Source organism: Canis lupus, chromosome X (assembly GCF_011100685.1).
Source record: "Canis lupus familiaris isolate Mischka breed German Shepherd chromosome X, alternate assembly UU_Cfam_GSD_1.0, whole genome shotgun sequence".
Lineage (NCBI taxonomy): Eukaryota > Metazoa > Chordata > Mammalia > Carnivora > Canidae > Canis > Canis lupus.
In genome coordinates, this window is record NC_049260.1 from 118,636,323 (window position 1) to 118,658,567 (window position 22,245).

General features: G+C 55.1%; 1 long non-coding RNA gene and 1 pseudogene across 3 annotated transcripts in view; one reads left to right on the forward strand and one right to left on the reverse strand.

Annotated features, from left to right (window-relative positions):
* Positions 1-7,979: 7,979 nt before the first annotated feature.
* Positions 7,980-10,113, reverse strand: LOC119878090. Of its 2 annotated transcripts, XR_005386497.1 has the most exons (3): positions 9,926-10,113; positions 8,331-8,455; positions 7,980-8,229 (listed from the first exon to the last, which is right to left on the reverse strand). It is a non-coding gene; the product is annotated as an uncharacterized LOC119878090 (long non-coding RNA). The 2 variants fall into 2 exon arrangements; XR_005386496.1 differs by lacking the exon at positions 9,926-10,113 and having other exon boundaries at positions 8,331-8,536.
* Positions 10,114-10,212: 99 nt separating this feature from the next.
* Positions 10,213-22,245, forward strand: part of LOC119878089 — a 34,735-nt pseudogene continuing 22,702 nt past the window's right edge. Inside the window, exon 1 of the transcript XR_005386495.1 lies at positions 10,213-10,350. The product of XR_005386495.1 is annotated as a protein EOLA1-like (transcript). The remainder of the gene's footprint in view (positions 10,351-22,245) is intronic.

Sequence of the window (22,245 nt, forward strand, 5' to 3'; positions counted from 1 at the left end):
GGTGTGGAACCATGCATTGATAAAAGGGACAGCTAAAGACAGCCTGAAATATGACACCACTGAGGGATAAAAACAGAAGCACAGAAGAACTCCTTGGAGGTGCACCAAATCACCATGTGCATTGTCCAACAGATGCCCGCGTGACGTTAATAGTTGACACCAAAATAGAGTGGTCACCAACCTTGCTGGCTCGATGAGGAACATCAGCCCTCATTTGCTATGACATGGTTAGCTACTGAAAGGGATGACATGTCTCACCAAGAATTTCAGTTCTATCTTTAGCAAGGCATGAGGTCTCTATATACCACACATAGTCATCTATGTTTTCCTTGAATGAGCTTGGCATTTGGGAAGCAGCGTGCGTTCCCCTTTGTGGAACTGGTGTGATGTGACTTTTCTGTAACGTCATTAAAAAAGTCTTGTCAATATGGAAAACGTCTCTAAGGGTCTCTATGGGACCAATAAAAATAGTCACAGGTGGCAGGCATTCCGAAGGGTGTTCTTGCTCTGGGGATATCTTGTTCACATTTAAAGTCCTCAAAAGCCCTCAATGTTGCGATTTCTCTCCATTGAATCCTGGGGCCCCGAGTGCTGCCTTTGGATAGTGGGCAGGAGCAAAGCCTTGTGACTCCCAGTCCTAGCCCTGGGTGACAGGGCACTGAGTGGCCACATAATGGGGCAGTTGAAAGAGCACGGGCTCTGCCATCAGAGCTGATTTCAATCCTAGCTCCACAGTGGGGACTTAGCCTGTTGTCAGACTTCTCTGGGCCTCACCAGGCGAGGTGAATCCCACAAAGAGACCACCTAGGGGCCCCGTTCCCAGCCTCCAGCAGGCACTTAATACACAGGAGCTGCGTGTAGCAGGCTATGCTTGCCTGGCTGGGCTCTAGCCCATGGAGTCCCAGCTCCCAGCCTACCCAGCTTACCCAGCTCCAGCTTCACTGGGGCATACAGTGATTGTCAGCTCACCCGAGCCCCACACCATGGCTTGTGGGCTTCAGAGAGATGCCAGCTGGGCCAGCAAAACATCTCCACTTATAAAGCCAGTCTGTAGCATGGGGATCTTTGGCCTTCATTCCAGCGATGCCTGCCCAGATACCAGACAGGCTCCAGGGAGCACATGTGGCACTTTCCTGGTGCCCCTTTCATGGTACTAAGATGAAGGGAATCCTGGTTTTCCATTTCCTGTGTAACTTGTCTTCTATATCAACAATAAGCTGTTTAAAGAATAAGTTCCTGGAGCATATGATAGCAGGCTGGTGGTGGGGTGGCATCAGTACTTCTTGTGCCTTTGTCAGCTGGTGTGGGGGTGGGGTGGGGGCAAGTCAGAAGATCCCAACACCACTGTCTTGCTTCTCTTTCCTGTAACATCTTTGTGCACCAAATCCATTCCAGCCTTTCCACCCGAGTGAGTCCTCACTGCTGCCCTGGGGCCCGTGCCCTGCTATCAACTCCAGCACACAGAGGTTTGGACCAAGACTTGGAGAAGTGGCATCACTGGCCCAAGGTCTCACAGCCACCAGAGCTGGAACCCAAACCCGGGCCTCTTAGCCACGATGCCACACTGCTGCAGGCTGGGGACCCTGGTCTGGGCTGCTCAGCCCCGGTGCTGTGAGAGCGATCACGGCATGTCTTCACAGGCAATCAGGTTACACGGAGGGTCACTGAGGCACAGAAGCAGGGTGGGCAGGCAAGACACAGCTTCCAGATGTCGGCTGGCACACCTCCCTAATTTTGCTCAGGGAACACATGCACTTGGCAATTCAGACTCCGGATTAATTCTAATGATAATATTCTTAGCCACCAAGCATGCAATAAGAACTGGATGCCACTGCCAGAAGTATCTGTTCCAGCAGCGCTGGGTGTGGGTCCTCCTGTCCTCAGTTTAGAGGAGGAGCACATGGAGGTAAGCTCAGGTCACCCAGCTTCTAGGTGACAAAGACTGGCCATGACAGGGTTCCAGCCCTGCTCCCTCGCTTAGCCTCAGCACTGCTTCGGTGAAGAGGAAGACAATAAACCAGCCACGTGTGCCCGTGTGACCTTCACACACGACCCTGTGGTAGGTGCCCCCCGTGTGCCAGGCCCTGTGCTGCCTGTGTCGGCCTCCAGGCTGCCCAGCCTTGCCTCCCCACCCTGCCTCCTTCACATTCCCCTGGGTTGGCTGCAAGACATGAGCTCTCCATGGAGGATGCCTCAAGGTGAGGGGAGAACACATCCCTCGTGGAAAAAAAATAGACTTGCTGGACAAAAATGAGAGCATCAAAGACTGGCCTCGGCAAGCTGTTTTCTGGCATCTTACTGTTCTGTTCGGAGAGAACCGACAGGCCGCTTGGGCAGGGGCCTGTGCAAGGGTGACCAGGGCAGGCTGTGCCCTCCCTGCCCACACTTTCCCACTGGGGCTGGTGAAGAGCACATGATGAAAGCTGCAGCAGGGCCTCTGAGGCCACCAAGCTGCCTGCGTCATCACCTTCAGCTCACAGTCAGACTCCGAATCACATGGTACCCCTGAAGTCATGTGAGCAGGCCCAGGGTCTGTGTGCACTGGGAGACAGCATGGGGGCTCAGGACCACATGAAGTAAGGCTTTGGCCCACTGTAGTTGATACAAAAGACTAGTGAACAGACATGCTCACCCAGGGGCCCTCCTGTTTTGAGCTCCACGTTCAGCCAGTATGGGGAGATGTGGTTGGTACCCAACAAGATTTCTCATTATGATGCAGGTTGGCAGCAAGGGAGGCATCTGGCCATCTGAGTGGACCCAGTCCTGCCTGCCTCAGGAAGGGCGTCCCTGCTGGCTGAAGGCTGGAGGAGGGCCATACATCTAGGAACCCTGGCCCTCCGTAAATCTTCAACAAATGTTGCCTCTGGCTGGTATTAGCAGCACAAGTACACACCGCCTTACCCAAAATCTCAGGGCCAGAGGAGTTTCAGAAATCAGAAAGGTGATGGGGACAGACCATATGATGGTGACACCCTTGCTGGGTCTAGCAAACACGTGGACAGTGCTGCAGGGAAACATGTGACCGTTAACACCGAGTGTTACTAACAAGCCAAATAAAGAACGGAACCAGAAAGAGATAAAGAAAATTCAGGATTCTCTAAATAACTTCATGCCATCCATTTTCGGTTTTACCACCAAAAGAGTTTAGGTCAAGCTTATGAAAACACCCAGGTTCGGTGGTTAAGCATCTGCCTTTGGATCAGGACGTGATACTGGGTCCTGGGATCGAGTCCCGCTTCAGGCTTCCCATAGGGAGCCTGCTTCTTCCTCTTCCTGTGTCTCTGCCTCTCTCTCTGTTTCTCATGAATACATAAATAAAATCTTTAAGATGAAAAGAAAACACTTTTGGTTACCAAAGCTTTATGAATGACAGAATTGTGGATAGCAGATCCTGGACCTGGGTGACCTGAGGCAGCAGGCTGACACTGATTCCCACACAGATCTGGGAAGAGACTCCGAATTTTATGCCTCCCCAGCACCCATAGGGCCCCCACTTCTCAAACCTGGGCAGTTCAAGTAGGCTCACAATGCCCCCCCCCCATTGGCCCCAGGGGCCACTCACTATACATCTTTGGTCAAAATCCATGCATAGCACCTGAGACCCCAACCAGGCCACATCCTGTAGGAGCTTTGGGACTGGGGGCCAAGGGTGTTACTACTCTTCCTCCTCTTTTACAAGCTAAAGAGTTTTTGGCATCTGCCTATCTCCCATCAGCAGGTGTCAAGGCACAGGCCAGCACCCACACACTCTTATGTAGCAAAGCCTTCTCTGGAAGAGATGCCTCTTCACCCACAATTTGCAGAAGAATGCTTTATGGTTTATAGATCGCTCTCATGGGAACTACCTCGTGTCATCCTCACCCCCAGGAGGTAAACTGGAAAATATTATTACTCCTTAAGATTTTTATATCATGCCCATCTTTTGGATGGAGGAAATTGAGGCTCAGAGAGGTGAAGTGATTTGCTTGGACTGACACTGCAGAAGTGGCAGTGCCACAGATCAGTCCCAGGTTTGTGGCCATAGAAAAAACATTGTACTTCCTGCCGTGGTTCCCCTGCAGAGGACAGGAGCCTGGCCAGCCTCTTCTAGATAGCTTTGTGTGTGCACTCACAAACTTCCCTCTGTGGGCAATGAATGCAACTTCACAGCGGATCAACATCTGCCAAACTCCTAGGCCAAAAATTCCACCACAGACCCGAATTAATGTGCCCTTCACAAACATGCCTGCTCCAGCCAGCAACCTTCCTTCAGTTCTCTGCAAGCATCTGGCCCTTTCTGGCAGCCCTTCCCCCACTTTCCACCCAAAAAGCCCTGAGGTGCCTTCAAGACCCAGCTCTTCCTCTGTGAAGCTTTCTGCAGCTCCTTTCTCTACACCAGTAGTTCCTTCTTATTCACATTTACCCAAACTCATTCTGCCTCCTTTCAGGTCCCACAGCTTGCACGCCTGCCTGGAAGTTGCTTCCAATCAGCCTGGAGTAGCACAGAGGTGAGTGCACACCATCAAAGAGCCTCTTTGGCTCACCACCGATGGGTGGCCACTGACTTGAACGTGCTTTGCCTTACGAAGCTTTGTACCCAGATCTGGCCTCATTCATCAGGCTATGTGGACACCAGTGCTAGTAGACACCTGGATGGCAAATGCCCTTCCTGATTCAGCAGGTATCTGACATACAAGTGGCCAAATCACCTCCCACTGTGTCAGCCACAGGGTAGAGTACTGTGGCTCTGCCCTAGCAAAGGTGGCTGGTGCCCTGCATGTGCCATTCAGCATATACCTATTCCTTAGCCACTCCTTCTGGGAGCTGACTCATCCATTCAGTCAATATGGATTGCAGGGCCTCAGGCCCCGCTGTGAGAGCCTGACCATGCATGCCAGGCTGGATGTGGACCCTGTAATGATGATCCTTGCCCTTCATCCCTAGGCTGGTAGAAGTCAGGTCAGCATCTGGTTCAAAGGAACACCCTGCCCAACCCCCCCACTCCCTGCTCCTTTAGTGGGTGTTCGACCCCAGTCTTTGGCATTCATAACTCTCTCTTAGGGTCAGCTTCCTGAAGGACTTAACCTGAGGGGTTCCAGAGTGGCCCAAAAAGCAGGTGATGAGATGGGGTTCTAGATATGGGGTTACTCTTTCCCTGCCCCACTGGTGACAAGGGCCCATTCTGGAGGACAGGTGGTGTGCAGATAGCCTCAAGCATAAGGATAGAGTCCAGCTTCAAGAACCTTCACACTAGAACTTTTCACTGGGCTGGCAGGTGAGAAGATCCAAGTATGTGGAATGTGTGATGTCAACTCCAAGGACAATGGGAATGGATGGAGGTGACCTCTCTGCATTGATGGCTCACAAGCTCATGAGAAGCTAAGGGTGATTAAAAAGCTGAAAATGAAGGGAGTTTGCTCCACAGTTTTCTTGGTAGCTTACAAAGTATCCCCCACCTCAGACAGTGGGCAAAAGTCAAACTCAGGATTTGATAGGAAACTTCGAAGATGGCTGAACGTTTAATTAAGGCAGGTATGTCGGGGATCCCTGGGTGGCGCAGCGGTTTGGCGCCTGCCTTTGGCCCAGGGCGCGATCCTGGAGACCCGGGATCGAGTCCCACATCGGGCTCCCGGTGCATGGAGCCTGCTTCTCCCTCTGCCTGTGTCTCTGCCTCTCTCTCTCTCACTGTGTGCCTATCATAAATAAATAAAAAAAAATTAAAAAAAAAGGCAGGTATGTCATATCAATATCAGAAGCCCACTTGAGAAAACTTGCATCCCTGCCACAATCTAGGGGAAGGGACATCTAAGGGAAGGCCCCAGAAGAGACAGACTCCAAAGATGATTCTGAAACTTGTGAATCTCTGGCAGTGGCCCACCCCTTCCCATGAAGAACTAGAACATCCACCGCACCCCTAAGGGAGTAAAAAAACTACACAAGTCTTTCCCCACAAGTGCTCTCCATCCCAGGAGGCAGGGTGACTAACCATCTTGATTGGCTACAGAACTTGCAATGCTATAAGCAGAAGAGTCCCAGGAAAACCAGGAAGAGATGGGCAGCCTACTGCCAGGCCCCCAACCAGAGAGGAGGAATCTGAAACACAAAGAACCAAGGTGGAATGAGGATCCACACTTCAAAAAGGAGCCTCGGTGTTCATCGAAAGATGAATGGATAAAGAAGATGTGGTTTATGTATACAATGGAATATTACTCAGCCATTAGAAACGACAAATACTATTTGCTTCAACGTGGATGGAACTGGAGAGTATTATGCTGAGTGAAGTAAGTCAATCGGAGAAGAACAAACATTATATGTTCTCATTCATTTGGGGAATATAAATAATAGTGAAAGGTAATAGAAGGGAAGGGAGAAGAAATGTGTGGGAAATATCAGAAAGGGAGACAGAACATAAAGACTCCTAACTCTGGGAAACGAACTAGGGGTGGTGGAAGGGGAGGAGGGCAGGGGGTGGGGGTGAATGGGTGACAGGCACTGGGGGGGGCACTTGACAGGATGAGCACTGGGTGTTATTCTGAATGTTGGTAAATTGAACACCAATAAAAAATAAGTTTATTAAAAAAAAACAAAACAAAAAGAGCTCCCGCTGCCACTCTTGATCTTGGGGACATGAGTTTAAGCCTCATGATGGGTGTGGGTCCTACTTAAGAAAAATTAAAAGAAGAAAAGGTGCTCTCAGAACTCGGTACAAGAGCTACAAGCCATTCAATAGAAAGACGGGCAAAAAGTACTTCAGAGAGGAGGAAACCAGACCTGCCAAGACATATATGAGGGAAACCAGGGATTTGGGTCAAGCTGGTCCCAAATGTTGCAAAACATGTGGCAGGAGCAAACCAGAGGCCTCTCTGGCCTTAAGGTTAAAGAAGCACAGGGGGTGGGGAGGCAAAGGTACTCTGCACCTTGTGGTCTGCACCTCCTGGCAGGTGAAAGAATGGGTGACAGGCTCAGGGAAGGAGAGAAAGGGAGGAGGTGCATACGGATCACACTGAGCACAGAGGATCAGGTAGGCAGGAGAGCATCTGGGCCAAAGAGGATAGCAGAACCAGAGTGATGAGCACTAAGACAAACAGCAGGAGCCAGGTCATAAGGGGGCAGCTGCAGCCAGGGGCCTAGCAACAAGGTCGCCGGAGAGAAGGATGAGAAACTACAAAGGCAAGAGGCCCTGTCTTGGAGACAGTGGCACGACAAAGAGCGATGGTAAAATAGCAAGGACTTTCTAAAAGGAAGACACGGTGTATTATGGACACACAATTGTGGTCTGCAGAAAATGGTCTCTGTAGGCCTGAGGCCTAAACTCTACGAAGACATGGCCAGCATTCCTGTTTCCTCCAGGTTCTGCAGAGACTGTGCAGCTCACTGGAAGACAAAGCAGTCCTCTCTGAGCGACTATCGTGTCCTGAGCACCTGGGTTACAGAACCGAGGAAGACATAGTCCTTGCCTGTGAGGAACTTGGTGCCCCTGAGGGGGCTACAGACGTTTGGAGAGCATTTACAGCACTGGGAGATGAGAGTCCAGGGAAGGAAGGTAGGAAAGAAAGTACAGAGTGCTTCCAGAACTGGCAGAGAAGAGTGCTTCATGCTTGGGCGTGGGGCAATACAGGGGATGCTAAAGTTATGCCTGGAAGGAGGACAGGAGTTTTCCAGGGGAAGAGGAGGTGGATATTCCAGGCTGCAGGCAGTTTGGAAAATATGTGCACTCAGGGCACAGGGAATCTGCAGCACAGTGACCCAGAGTGTTTGGCTATAAGGATGGAGAGAGCTAGTGGCATTGGCAGGCTCTCCTGGGGCCCGAGGTGCCGGGCCTAAATAAGAGAGGGTTCACCAGTGTTTTCAGTACAGGGTTGCCGAGGAGAGATGTGCGGCTAAGAAATCAAACTAAACTGCTGGCATGTGGAGGACTCACTGGAGGAGGAAAGACAGAAATGTCCAGGCAGGTGGGGAGGTGCAGACCACAGGTCTGAACTCAAGGAAGTAGCACTGGGGACAGCAAGAGGAGAATTTATTCTGATCAGGCATGTGAGAGGCAGGGACACAGGACTCGGTCACCAAGCAACTGCGGAAGGAGGGTGAGGGTAAGGAAACCCAAGGAGCAAAGCGACACAACACTGAGTGTGTGGAGCCCCTGACTGGGAGGTAGAGGATAGGAAACAGCACCGACAGGGCCGTTGGCTTCATCTGGCACAGGTCAGGTTAGAGGCGCAGCAGGAAACACAGGAGAATTTCTCTTCTCACCTGCAAAAAAAGTTCAGATAAAGACCCCGCTGGCCGTCCCAGGGTGGCTTGGAAGGAGACTCGCCCGCCCCTGCCATCAGCTCCCAAGGGGCAGGCCTCACCCGACACGTCCCCGCCGCCCCTCCCGGCCTCCGTATTCTCGGGGTCCATTCTGAGAGTCACCCGAGGTCGCTGAGGTCGCTGGGGCAGCCGCGTTGTTCACACCGCTGCGGCGCCGACTGGACGCCTGTCGCACGGGGGTCAGACACTACCTGGCCTCGGCCACCAGGCCGCCCAGTCCCAGCCCCCGCGTCGCTCCCGGGGACCCACTCCCGCCCCGCCCACCCCTGACTGCGCCCACGAACCGCCCACCGCTCCTGCCCGCCCTCCCCGGCCACGCCCCGCCCCTCCGCCCACCATTCCCGAAGGCCCCTCCCCGGCAACACCCCCGCACCAGCACCCCCCGGCTGCCCACCAATCCGGCCCTACCAACCCCGGCTAAACCCCGCTCCCCCCTCCCATCACTCCTGCCCGCCCCCCGGACCACGCCCCCCGACCGCCCGCCATTCCGGCCTCCCCGTCCCCGGCCACGCCCCTCCTCCCCGCAGGCCCCTCCCGGCCACGCCCCCCGGCCGCCCACCAATCCGGCCCTACCAACCCCAGCGAAACCCCGCCCCCCCGCCCATCACTCCTGCCCGCCCCCCCCGGGCAACGCCCCCCCGGCCGCCCACCAATCCGGCCCGTCCTAGCCGGTCAAGCCCCGCCCCCCCGCCCATCACTCCTGCCCGCCCCCGGACCACGTCCCCCGACCGCCCACCACTCCGGCCCGCCCTTCCCCGGCCACGCCCCGCCCATCTGCCCACTATCCCCGCAGGCCCCTCCCGGCCCCGCCCCCCAATCCGGCCCCACCAACCCCGGCCAAGCCCCGCCTCCCCGTCCACCACTCCTACCCACCCCGTCCCAGCCACGACCCGTCCCTCCGCCCACCACTCCGGCCTGCCCCTCCCCGGCCACGCCTCCTGACTACCCCCCAACTACTCCTGCCCGCCCCGCACGGCCACGCCTCCCAACTGCCCCAACAGTCCCACCCAGCTCCTCCCCAGCCCCGCCTCCCAGCTACACTAAGAATCTCACCCAGCCGCCCACCCCCACCCGGAGCCGCGCCAGTTCCTCTGCAGCTCCTCCTCCCAGCTATTCCACCAGGCCCACCCCGCTCCTCCCCAGCTCCTCCCCACAGCTGTCCTCCGGCTCGCCCCACCTCCACCAGGTACCCAAACAGGCCCTCCATGTTCCGCCCTAGCCCCGCCCCAGCTCCTCCCCCCAGCCTTCCCTCAACTCGCCCTACCCCTCCCCAGCACCCTCCTGCTCCTCCCAGCCTCTGCTCCGCCTCAGTCCCGCCTGCACCTCCACAGCTCCTCCCCCGAGCCGTGCTCCAGCCCCAGACCCCGCTGGGAGCTACTTCTCCAACCCTTCCGCCAATCCGTCCCTGCCCCTTCCCAGCCCCGCCCCGCTCAGCCGCAGCTCTTCCTCCGAGCTTTCCACCAGGCACGCCCTACTCCAAGTTTGGCTTTCCAGGGTCTCCCACCCTGCCCTACAACTCCCCAGGTCCTCATCCCCAGGGGCCCACGGATAGTCCTGTGCTCTGCCCCAAGCTCCGCTTACCCAGCGTTCCCCAGAGCCCCGTGCACCTCCCCCGGCTACACCGCCAAGGCCCAACCTGCTCTTGGCAGAGCACCTCCTCCGCAACATTGCCGCCGGCTCCGTCCTGCTCCTTCCCGCTCACTGCCCTAGTTCCTCCCCAACTCTTTCTCACACCCGGAGCTGAATCCTCTGGCAGGTGCGCCCCAGCTACTCCCCCAGCCCCGTCTCACGGCTCCCGCTCCCACAGCTCCTTCCCACAGGCCCGCCCCGCATTCTCCTCCCCAGCCCCGCCCCTTAGCCCCGCCCAAAACCACGCCCCCAAGCTCGCCCCGCCCCGCCCCTTCTCACCGACCGCTCGCCCCACCCCGTTGTTTCTTCCTTCCGGTTCCGCTCAGGCCGCCGGCGTCTACCTCCCGGTCCAGCCTGATCCTCCCGCGCGAGTCGGGGCCGCGTGAGTCCAACGACGTCTAGCGGCCGGGGCCTGCGCGCCTATGTGCGTGTGTACGTAAGTGCGTGTGTACGGAACTGCTTGGCTGCGTGCCTACGGGCTTGCGCACGAGCCTTCTGCGTACCCCCGTGGGCGCGTAAGGACGTACGTGGGTTCGAGCCGGCGTACGCCACGCAAAGAAAGGACGCCGGCGTCTGAGCGAGCCTATCAGGTGAGGGGCCGGTGGCGCCTGTCGCCTGTCACCTGTCGGTGGTCCCCGGTGCTGGGCCGCAGCGATGGCGGGACAGTCCCGACGCGGGCAGGGCGCTCTGTCGTCTCTCCGCGGCCCGCCTCGTCTCCTCGCCTGAGCGTGGGGGGGGGGGGGTGGTCCTCCGCGCCCTGGGACTGCCAGGTGGGCCTAGCGCACCCTTGGCTCGCTTGGCCGGTGGGACAGGTGCCCGGAGGCCCGCCCCCACCCTTTGCGAGGGGAGCCAGGAAGCCTTTGTGGCCCCCGCCTGCTTCACCTGGCGTGGGACAGTACCACTGGGCTGGGGTTTCCCGGACTCGGGGGGCGGGGCTGGGCGGGGGGGGGGGGGTCTGGGAGCATGCGCAGAGCGGCCCAGGCCACCATTCCCTGCCCCCTTCCCCCGCCCCAATCAAAAGGCCCCCCATGTTTCTAAGTGCATATACCAGAGAAGGATGTGTGCGCCAAGAAACGGAGCGTGCTGGTCCACGCGGACCACTCTGCCCTCACTGTGCCCCTCCTCGCCTCCCCCTGGGCCCCCAGGCTGTGACCTGCCTCACCGAGGACCCCGGCTGTGCGGCGTTGAGCTGCTTGCCCTTGGCACTCATCCCCGTGGGGCCTACTCAGGATTTTATTGAGGGGAACCGGATTGCAGGGCCCCCAAATCTTGTGACGGTGGAAGGGGGGTGGTGTCTTCTTTCTCCTGTTGGGTACGGGGTGGGCTAGGCTGTGAGAACATGATCTGCTTACGTGAAATGATTTTTTCTGCTGCTGGCTGGGGCATGATTAGCAGAACCAAACCGTGAGGGGTGATTCCCATCTGGTGGGCCCTCCTCAGTGCCGGTGGCCCCCCCATCCCTGCTGAGTAGAAAGCCTGTTCTGGCATGTTAGCCAACATTGTCGTCTTGTACGTAAAGAGTTTTTCTCCTCCACCCACCGACCCCCAATCCTTGTGCAGGTGAAGAAGCCCAGAGAAGTGGAATAGCGTTTCCTCCTCAGGCCACAAAGCAGGTACTCTGCATGCTGAGGCAGGAGGGCACCTGTTACAGATCCATCCCTCTAGGGGCTCCCCCAACACAGTTCAGTTGTCCTGGTGAGAAAAGGATTGGCCAAAACCCTGAATGGCAGACATGAGGCAAAACTGCAGTCCACTTACATGCCCCAGTACAAGAAAGAGAAAGGGCCAGGCCGCGCTGGGGGGAGGGGGAGGACATCCAGCCTCCCTCGTGAATAATCCTTCGCCAGTGACCAGGGCGACCCTTTGTCACCCATCAGGTTGGCAAGGGGTGAGCAGAGTAACCGTGCTCAGGGCCGACAGCCGAGTGAGGAAACGGAGCCCTTGCCCGTGGTGGGTGGAGCATACACAGGTGAGCCTTGGTGGAAGGCCGTGTGCAGGCATGTGTCAGCATCTCAGACACCCCTGCCGTGACCCTAGCCGCCTTCTAAACAAGTCCTATGCCAGTGAGTGTTTGTGAGGATGTCCTCTGTAGTGGCGGAAAGTGCAAAGCAGCCTGCGACTCTCCGTCAGTAAGGGAGTAGCCAGTAAGTTGTGGGACAGCCGACAACGGGATGCCACACAGGCAGTGAAACATAGGACAGATGGAGATGTCCAGACATGAAGGGATATTCTGGATGTGCCGTCGATGGAGAAATCATCGTGCACCCTGTGGAGCTGTCCAGGACACAGCTTCCACCCTCTGTGTTAGCTTGCCAGGGTGGTTGTATTGAACTACCGCAGACTGGGTGGCTTAGACAACAGAAATGAATTGTCTCCCACTTCTGGGGGCTGGGAGTCCAAGCTCAAGGCGTCGGCTGAATATGCCTCCTCTGAGAGCTGGGAGACAATGTGTTCCACCCTGCCCCCCAGCGTCTGGTGATTTGCCGGCCACCTTTGGCATCCCATGGCTTCTAGATCTCGCCTGCGTCCTCACAAGCCTGTCTGTGATTGTATACGGACACCAGTCATACTGGGTGAGGGTCCATGCAACTGAGCTCATGGGCACTTCAGTACTTCTGTAAGGAGCACTTCCTTCTATATATGGGGCTACTTTTGGAGGACCCAGGGAGTGAGACTTCCAACACAAATTTGGCAGGGATGTAATGCAACCCGTAACAACCTAGAAAGGACCTGAGGGAGGGATGGACTTGGAATCTTCCAGAAATGGAAGGAAGGACGTTATGGCTGCAGGATGGTGAGTAGAGGGGAAAAGAGAGCAGATGACCTAGGGGATGGGGTGCTCATCATGGGGGGTCTTTGGGTCCTGGTGATAGGTGTGGATCTGTCCTAGAGAGGACAGGACTCCCCTAGAAGGCTTAGACAGGGAAGTCATGTGATAGAATCACTCCTGCCCCAGAATCACTCTGGCCACGGTGCAGACACTACACTGCTCTGGGCCAGCGGTGACGCAGCAGGTGAGCAGGACACCACTTGAGTGCTAAATGGGACCTTGAGAGCTTTAGACTTGGATTTTGCCCATGAAGAAGAAGGGGAGCGGACAGGCTCTGAGTAGGTTTGGGAGGAGATTAGGATTTGGACCATGGAGATGATGGACAGGGGTCAAGCTCTGAGTAGGATTTGGACCAGACTAGGTTTGTGGCCATGGATACGACGCAGAGGGGTCAGGCGATGAGTAGGGTTGGGGCCTACTGGGAGTGTGGCCATGTGGACCATTGAGACGGGTCAGGCTCTGAGTAGGTTTGTGGCCAGAATGGGTAGTGACCATGAAGAACATGAAGAGGGGACACACTGTGAGTAGGTTGGGGGCCAGACTGGGATTGTGGCCGTGGAAACGAGGGAGAGGGGTCGGGCACTGAATAGGTTGGGGCCCAGACTAGGATTTTGTACATGGAGACGATGAAGAGGGGTCAGCTCAGAGTAGGTTTGGGGCCTACCGGGATTGCCACCCTGAGGACCAAGGAGGGATCAGGCTCCGGGTAGGTTTGGCAAAAGACTAGGATTGTGACCATGGAGAAGATGGAGAGGGCTGAGGCTCTAAGTAGGTTTGGGGCAAGGCTAGGATTGTGAGCATGGACACAATGGAGAGGGGTCAGGTTCTGAGTTGGTTTGAGAGCAGACAAGGATTGTAGCCTGGAGAGCATGATGAGGCTTCAGGGTCTGAGTAGGTTTTCAGTCAGAGTAGGATTGTGGCCCTGGGGAACGTGGAGAGGAGTCATGCTCTGATTAGGTTACGGGGCCAGACTTGGATTGTGGCCATGGGGATCATGGAGAGGGGTCAAGCTCTGACTGGGTTTCGGGGAAGATGAGGATTCTGGCCATGGAGACATAGGAAAAGGGTCAGGCTATAAGTAGGTTTTGGGCTAGACTCTGGCTGTGGCCATGGAGACAATGAAGAGGGATTAGGCTCTCGGTGGATTTGGCGCCACACTGGGATTGCAGCCACGTGGACCACGGAGAGGGGTCAGGCATGTAGTAGGATGGGAACCTGACTGGGAGTGTGTCCATGGAGATGATTGCAAGGGGTTGGCCCTGAGTAGGTTTTGGTAAAGATTAGTATTAGGGCCATGGGGACCATGGAGAGGGGTCAGGCTCTGAGTAGGGTTGGGGGCAGATTTTGATTCTGGCCAAGGAGATGATGGACAGGGGTCAAGCTCTGAGTTGGTTTGGGACCAGACTAGGTTTGTGGCCATGGATACGATGCAGAGGGGTCAGACTCTGAGTAGGTTTGGGGCCTACTGAGAGTGTGGCCATGTGGACCATGGTGAGGGGTCAGGCTCTGAGTAGGGTTGGGGCCTACTGGGATTGTGGCCATGTAGACCATGGCGAGTGGACAGGCTCCGAGTCAGGTTGGGGCCTACAGGGATTGTGGCCATGTGTACCATGGAGATGGGACAGGCTCCGAATACAGTTGGGGCCTACTGGGATAAGGCCATGTGGACTATGGAGAGGGGTCAGGCTCTGAGTAGGGTTGGGGACAGATTAGGATTCTGGCCATGGAGACGATGAAGAGCGTTCAGGCTCTGAGTAGGTTTGTTGCCAGACAGAAACCGTGGATATGTGGACGAGGGAAAAGGATCATGCTCTGAATAGGGTTGGGTCCAGCCTGAGATTGTGGCCACGGGAACCATGAAGATAGCTCTGACTGAGTAGGTTTGGGAGCAGACTAGGATTTTGGCCTAGAAACAATGGAGAGGAGTCAGGCACTGAGTAGGATTGGGGCCAGACTGGGATTGTAGCCACGGGGACAATGGCGAGGGGTTAGGCTCTAGATTTGAGATCAAACTAGGATTGTGGCTATCGGTCCATGGAGGGGTCACACTCTGAGTAGGTTTGGGGCCAGACTGAGCTGGAAGCCATCCGGACCATGGAGAGGATGCAGGTTCTGAGTACATTTGGAGCCTGACTGGTATTGGGGTATGTGGACCGTAGAGAGGGGTCAGGCCTTGGGTAGGTTTGCGGCCAGACTAGTATTCTGGCCTTGGAAACCATGGAGACAGGTCGGGCTCTGAGTAGTTCTGGGGCCAGACTATGATTGTGGGCACGAAGACAATGCAGAGGTGACCGACCGTGAGTAGGCTTGGGGCCAGACTCTATTTGAATGCATGGGGACCATGGACAGAGGTCAGGCTCTGAGTAGGTTGAGGGAACTAGGTTTCTAACTGTGGTAACCGTTATAAGGGGTCAAGCTCTGAGTAGGTTTGTGGCCAGAATTGGTTGTCTCCATGAAGACCTTGAAGAGGAGACACGCTGTGAGAAGGTTGGGGGCTAGACTGGAATGTGGCCATGGAAATGAAGGAGAGGGGTTGGGCGCTGAATAGGTTGGGGCCCAGATTAGGATTTTGTCCATGGAGACAAGAAGAGGGGTCAGATCCGAGTAGTTTTGGGGCCTGCTGGGATTGCCACCCTGGGGACAAAGGAGGGATCAGGCTGTGAGTAGGTTTGGCAAAAGACTAGGATTGTGACCATGGAGAAGATGGAGAGGGGTGAGGCTTTAAGTAGGTTTGGGGCAAGGCTAGGATTGTGACCACAGACACGATGGAGAGGGGCCTGGTTCTGAGTTGGTTTGAGAGCAGGCAAGGATTCTAGCCTGGAGAGCATGAGTCTTCAGGGTCTGAGTAGGTATGTAGTCAGAGTAGGATTGCTGCCTGGGGACTGTGGAGAGGAGTTTTGCTCTGATTCGGCTAGGGGCTAGACTTGGATTGTGGCCTTGGGGAACATGAAGAGGGGTCAAGCTCTGAATAGGTTTCAGGGCAGATGAGGATTCTGGCCATGGAGACATAGGAAAAGGGTCAGGCTATAAGTCGGTTTTGGGCTAGACTATGACTGTGGCCATGTGGACGATGAAGGGCGATCAGGCTCTCAGTAGATTTGGCGCCACACTGGGAATATAGCCATATGGACCAAGGAGAGGGGTCAGGCATCGAGTCAGATGTGAGCCTAGTGGGATTGTGGCCATGGATATGATTGCAAGGGGGTGGCCCTGAGTAGGTTTGGGTATAGATTAGCATTCTGGCCATGGGGACAATGGAAAGGGGTCAGGATCTGAGAAGGGTTGGGGCCTACTGGGAGTGTGGCCATGTGGACCATGCAAAGGGGTCAGGCTCTGAGTAGGGTTGGGGCCTACTGCGAGTGTGGCCATGTCCACCATGGAGAGAGGTCAGGCTCTGAGTACGGTTGGGGCCTACTGAGATTGTGGCCACGGGCACCATCAAGATCGGTCAGGCTCTGAGTATGGTTGTGGGCAGATTAAGATTCTGGCCACGGAGACAATGAAGACTGTTCACGCTCTTAGTAGGTTTGGTGCCAGACAGACTGTGGATTGTGGAAGAGGGAGAAGGATCATGGTCTGAGTAGGGTTGGGTCCAGCCTGAGATTGTGGCCATGAAACCATGGTGAAAGTTCTGACTGTGAGTGGGTTTAAAAGCAGACTAGGATTTTGGTCATAGAGACAATGGGTAGGGGTCATGCGCTGAGTGGGATTGGGGCCACCCTGGGATTGTATCCTTGGGAACCATGGAGAGGGGGGCTCTAGATTTGAGGGCAAATTAGGATTGTGTCTATCGGTCCATGGAGGGGTCTCACTCTGAGTAGGTTTGGGGCCAGACGAGCTGGAAGCCATCCAGAACATGGAGTGGATGCAGTCTCTTAGTTCATTTGGAGTGTGACTGGTATTAGGATACGTGGACTGTAGAGAGGGGTCAGGCCCTGGGTAGGTTTGGGGGCAAACTAGCATTCTGGCCTGGGAAATCATGAAGAGGGGTCAGGCTCTGAGTAGTTTTGGAGCCAGACTGCGAATGTGCCAAAAGTACTATGGAGAGGTGACTGACCCTGAGTAGGTTTGGGGCCAGACTCTATTTGAATGCATGGGGACCATGGAGAGAGGTATGGCTCTGAGTACGTTGAGGGAACTATGTTTATAACCGTGGCAACATTGATGAGGGGTCAAGCTCTGAGTATGATTGTGGTCAGAATGGGTTGTGGCCATGAGCGCCTTGATGAGGGGACACCCTGTGAGTAGGTTGGGGCCCAGATTGGGATTGTGGCCATGGTAATGAGGAAGAGGGGTGGGGCACTGAATAGGTTTGGGCCCAGACTAGGATTTTGTCCATTGAGACAGTGAAGGGGAGGGAGCTCAGAGTAGGTTTGGGCCCTACTGGGATTGCCACCCTGGGGACCAAGAAAGGATCATCGGACTCTGAGTCGATTTTGTGAAAGACTAGGTTTGTTACCGGGGAGATGATGGAGACTGTTGAGGCTCTAAGTAGGTTTGGGGCCTATTGGGAGTGTGGCCATGTGGACCACAGAGAGGGGTCAGGCTCTGAGTAGGGTTGGGTCCTACTGGGATATTGGCCTTGTCGACCATGGAGAGGGTCAAGGCTCTGATTAAGTTTGGGACCAGACTAGGTTTGTGACCATGGATATGATACAGAGGGGGCAGGCTGTGAGTAGGTATGGGACCTACTGGGATTGTGACCATGTGGACCATGGAGAGGGGTCAGGCTCTGAGTTGGATTGGGGCCTACTGGGATTGTGGCTCTGTGAACCATGGAGAGTGGTCAAGCTCTGAGTAGGGTGTGGGGCAGTTTAGGATTCTGGCCAGGGAGGTGATGGATAGGGGTCAAGCTCTCAGTTGGTTTGGACCAGACTAGGTGTGGCCATGGATATGATGCAGAGGGGTCAGGCTCTGAGTAGGTTTGGGGCCTACTGGGATTGTGGCCATGTGGACCATGGAGAGGGGTCAGGCTCTGAGTTGGGTAGGGGCCTACCGGGATTGTGGCCATATGGACCATGGAGAGGGGTCAGGCTTTAAGGAGGGTTGTGGGCAGATAGAAAATGTGGATATGTGGACAATGGAGAAGAATCATGCTCTTAGTAGGGTTGGATCCAGTCTGAGATTGTGTCCAGGGGAACCATGGAGACAGGTTTGACTGTGAGTAGGTTAGGGGGAGACTAGGATTTTGGCTATAGAGATATTGGAGAGGAGTCAGGCACTGAGTCGGATTGGGGCCAGCCTGGGTTTGTGGCCATGGAGATGATTGCAAGAGCTTGGCCCTGAGTTGGATTGAGTGTAGATTCGTATTGTAGCCATGTAGACCATGGAGCGGGGTCATGCTCTGAGGAGGGTGGGGTCAGATTAGGATTCTGGCCAAGGAGATGATAGACGGGGATCACGCTCTGAGTCGGATTGTGAGCAGACTAGGATTGTGGCCACGGATATGATGCAGAGGGGTCAGGCTCTGAGTAGGGTTGGGGCCTCCTGGGATTTTGGCCATGGGGAACATGGAGTGGGGTCATGCTCTGAGGAGGGTGGGGGTGACATTAGGTTTCTGGCAATCGAGAAGGTGGGCCGGGTCAAGCTCTGAGTCAGGTTGTGAGCAGACTAAGATTGTAGCTATGGATACAATGCAGAGGAGTCAGGCTCTGGGTAGGTTGGGGCCTCCTGGGATTTTGGCCATGTGGACCATGGAGAGGGATCAGGCTGAGTAGGGTTGGGGGCAGACAGAGTGTGGATATGTAGACGAGGGAGAAGGATCATGGTCTGAGTAGGGTTGGGTCCAGCCGGAGATTGCAGCCACGGGAACCATGGAGAGAGGTCTGACTGTGGGTACGTTTAGGAGCAGACTAGGATTTTGGTCACAGAGACAATGGAGGGGGGTCAGGCCCTGATGAGTAGGATTGGGACCAGCCTGGCATTGTAGCCTTGGGAAACATGGAGAGGAGAGGGGTTAGGCTCTAGATTTGAGGGCAAACTATGATTGTGTCTGTCAGGAAATAGAGGGGTCACACTCTGAGTAGGTTTGGGGACAGACTCAGCTGGAAGCCATATGGACCATGGAGAGCATGCAGGCTCTTAGTTACTTTGGAACGTGATTGCTATTAGGATATGTGGACCATAGAGAGGGGTCAGGCATGGGTAGGTTTGGGAGGAGACTAGCCTTGGAAACCATGAAGAGAGTCAAGCACTGTGTAGGTTTGGCACCAGACTGCAAATGTGGCCACAAGTACTATGGAGAGGTGACTGACCCTGAGTAGGTTTGGGGCCAGTCTGTAATGGAATGCATGGGGACCATGGAGAGAGGTCAGGCTCTGAGTAGGTTGAGGGAACTGGGTTTGTAACCATGGCAACCTTGATGTGAGGTCAAGGTCTGAGTAGGTATGTGGCCAGAATGGGTTGAAGCCATGATGGCCTTGCAGAGGGGAAACACTGTGAGTAGGTTGGGGGCCAAACTGGGATTGTGGCCATGGTAACGAGGGAGAGGGGTGGGACACTGAATAACTTGGTGCCCAGACTAGGATTTTGTCCATGGAGACAGTGAAGGGCAGTGATCTCAGAATAGGTTTGGGGCCTACTGGGATTGCCACCTTTGGGACCAAAAGAGATCATCAGGCTCTGAGTCGATTTCGTGAAAGACTACGTTTGTGACCTGGAAGACGATGGAGACGGTTGAGGCTCTAAGTAGGTTTGGGGCCTACTGGGATTGTGGCCATGTGAACCTTGGAGACGGGTGAGACTCTCAGTAGCATTGAGTCCTACTGAGATATTGGCCTTTGGACCATGGAAAGGGGTCAGGTTCTGAGTAGGGTTGGGTCCTACTGGGATATTGGCCTTGACCATGGGGAGGGGTCAGTCTCTGTAGGTTTGGGGTCAGACTGCAAATGCGGCCACAAGTACTATGGTGAGGTGACGGACCCTGAGGTGGTTTGGGGTCACTCTATTGGAATGCATGGGTCCATGGAGAGAGTTCAGGCTCTGAGTAGGTTGAGGGAACTAGGTTTGTAACCATGGCAACCTTGATGTGGGGTCAAGGTCTGAGTAGGTTTTTGGGCCAGAATGTGTTGTAGCCATGATGGCCTTGAAGAGGGGACACCCTGTTAGTAGGTTGGGGGGCCAGACTGGGATGGTGGCCATGGTAACAAGGGAGAGGGTTGGGACACTGAATAAGTTGGTGCCCAGACTAGGATTTTGTCCATGGAGACAATGAAGGGGAGGGAGCTCAGAGTAGGTTTGGGGCCTACTGGGATTGCCCCCCTGGGGACAACGGAAGGGGCAGTCTCTGAGTAGGTTTGGTGAAAGACTAGGATTGTGACCAGGGAGACAATGGAGAGGGTTGAGGCTCTGAGAAGGGTTGGGGCAACCCGGGGTATCGGCCTGTGGATCATAGAGAGGCGTCAGGCTCTGAGTAGGTTTGGGGTCTGATTAGGATTCTGGCCAAGGAAATGATGGACAGGGCTCAAGCTCTGAGTGGATTGTGACCAGAGTAGGTCTTTGGCCCTGGATACCACGCAGAGGAGTCCGGCTCTGAGTAGAGTAGGGGCCTCCTGGATTTTGACCATGCGGACAATGGAGAGGCGTCAGGCTCTGAGTAGTTTTTGGGGCAGACTACGAATGTGGCCACATGTACTAAAGAAAGGTGACTGACCCTGGATAGGTTTGGGGCCAGGCTCTATTTGAATAATGGGGACCATGGAGACAAGTATGACTCTGAGTAAGTTGAGGGAACTATGTTTGTAACCATGGCAACCTTGATGAGGGATTAAGCTCTGAGTAGGTTTGTGGCCAGAATGGATTGTGGCCATGAGGTCCTTGAAGAAGTGACACCCTGTGCATAGGTTGGGGTCCAGACTTTGTCGCCATGGTAACAAGGAAGAGAGGTGGGGTACAGTATAGGTTTGGGCCCAGACTAGGATTTTGTCCATTGAGACAGTGAAGGGGAGGGAGCTCAGAGTAGGTTTGGGGCCTACTGAGATTGCCACCATGGGGACCAATAGGCATCTTCAGGCGCTGAGTCGATTTTGTGAAAGGCTAGGTTTGTGACGAGGGAGACGATGGAGAGGGTTGAGGCTCTAAGTACGTTTGTGGCCTACCTAGGTTGTGTCCAGGTGGACAATGCAGAGGGAGCATTCTCTTAGTCGATTGGGTCCTACTGGGATATTTGTCTAGTGGACCATGGAGAGGGGACAGGCTCTGAGATGGTTTGGGGCCAGACTTCGAATGTGGCGACAAGAGCTATGGAGAGGTGACTGACCCTGAGTAGGTTTGGGGCCAGTCTCTATTGGACTGCACAGGGACCATGTCTCGAGAGAAGTCAGGCTCTGAGTTGGTTGAGGGAACTAGCTTCGTTACCATGGCAACCCTGATGTGGTTGTCAAGGTCTGAGTAAGTTTGTGGCCAAAATAGGTTGTAGCCATGATGGCCTTGAAGAGGAGACACCCTGTGTGTAGGTTGGGTGCCAGACTGGGATTGTGGCCATGGAAACAGTGAAGGGGAGTAAGCTCAGAGTAGGTTTCGGCCTATTGGGAATGCCAGCTTTCGGACCAAAAGAGATCCTCAGGCTCAGAGTCGATTTGTGAAAGAGTACATTTGTGACCAGGGAGTCGATGGAGACTGTTGTGGCTCTAAGTAGGTTTGGGGCCTACTCGGATTGTGGCCCCGTGGACCTGGGAGAGGGGTCAGGCTCTGAGTATGGTTGAGTCCTCCTGGGATATTGGCGTTTTGGACCATGGAGAGGGGTCAGGCTCTGAGTAGGTATGGGGCGAGACTGCGAATGTGGCCACAAGGTCTATGGAGAGGTGACTGACCCTGAGTAGGTTTGGGGCCAGTCTCTATTGAAATGCATGGGGATCATGGAGACAGGTCAGGCTCTGGGTAGCTTGAGGCAACTTGGTTTGTAACCATGGCAACCTTGAGGTGGGGGTCAAGGGATGAGTAAGTTTGTGGCCAGAATGGGTTGTAGCCATGATGGCCTTGAAGAGGGGACACCCTGTGCGTAGGCTGGGGACTAGAGTGGGATTGTGGCCATGGAGTCCGTGAGGGGAGTGAGCTTAGAGTAGGTTTCGGGCCTACTGAGATTGCCACCTTTGGGACCAAAAGAGATCATCCGGCTCTGAGTCAATTTCGTGGAAGACTACGTTTGTGACCAGGGAGACGATGGAGACGGTTGAGGCTCTAAGTAAGTTTGGGGCCCACTCAGACTGTGTCCATGTGGACTTTGGAGAGGGGTCAGGCTCTGAGTAGGTTTCTGGCCAACTGCGAATGTGGCTACAAGTACTATGGAGAGGTGACTGACCCTGAGTCGGTTTGGGGCCAGTCTCTATTGGAATGCATGGGGACCAAGGAGAGAGGTCAGGCTCTGGGTAGTTTGAGGCAACTTGGTTTGTAACCATGGCAACCTTGATGTGGCTTCAAGCTCTGAGTAGGTTTATAGCCAAAATGGGTGGATGCCATGATGGCATAGAAGAGGGGACACCCTGTGTGTAGATTGGGGA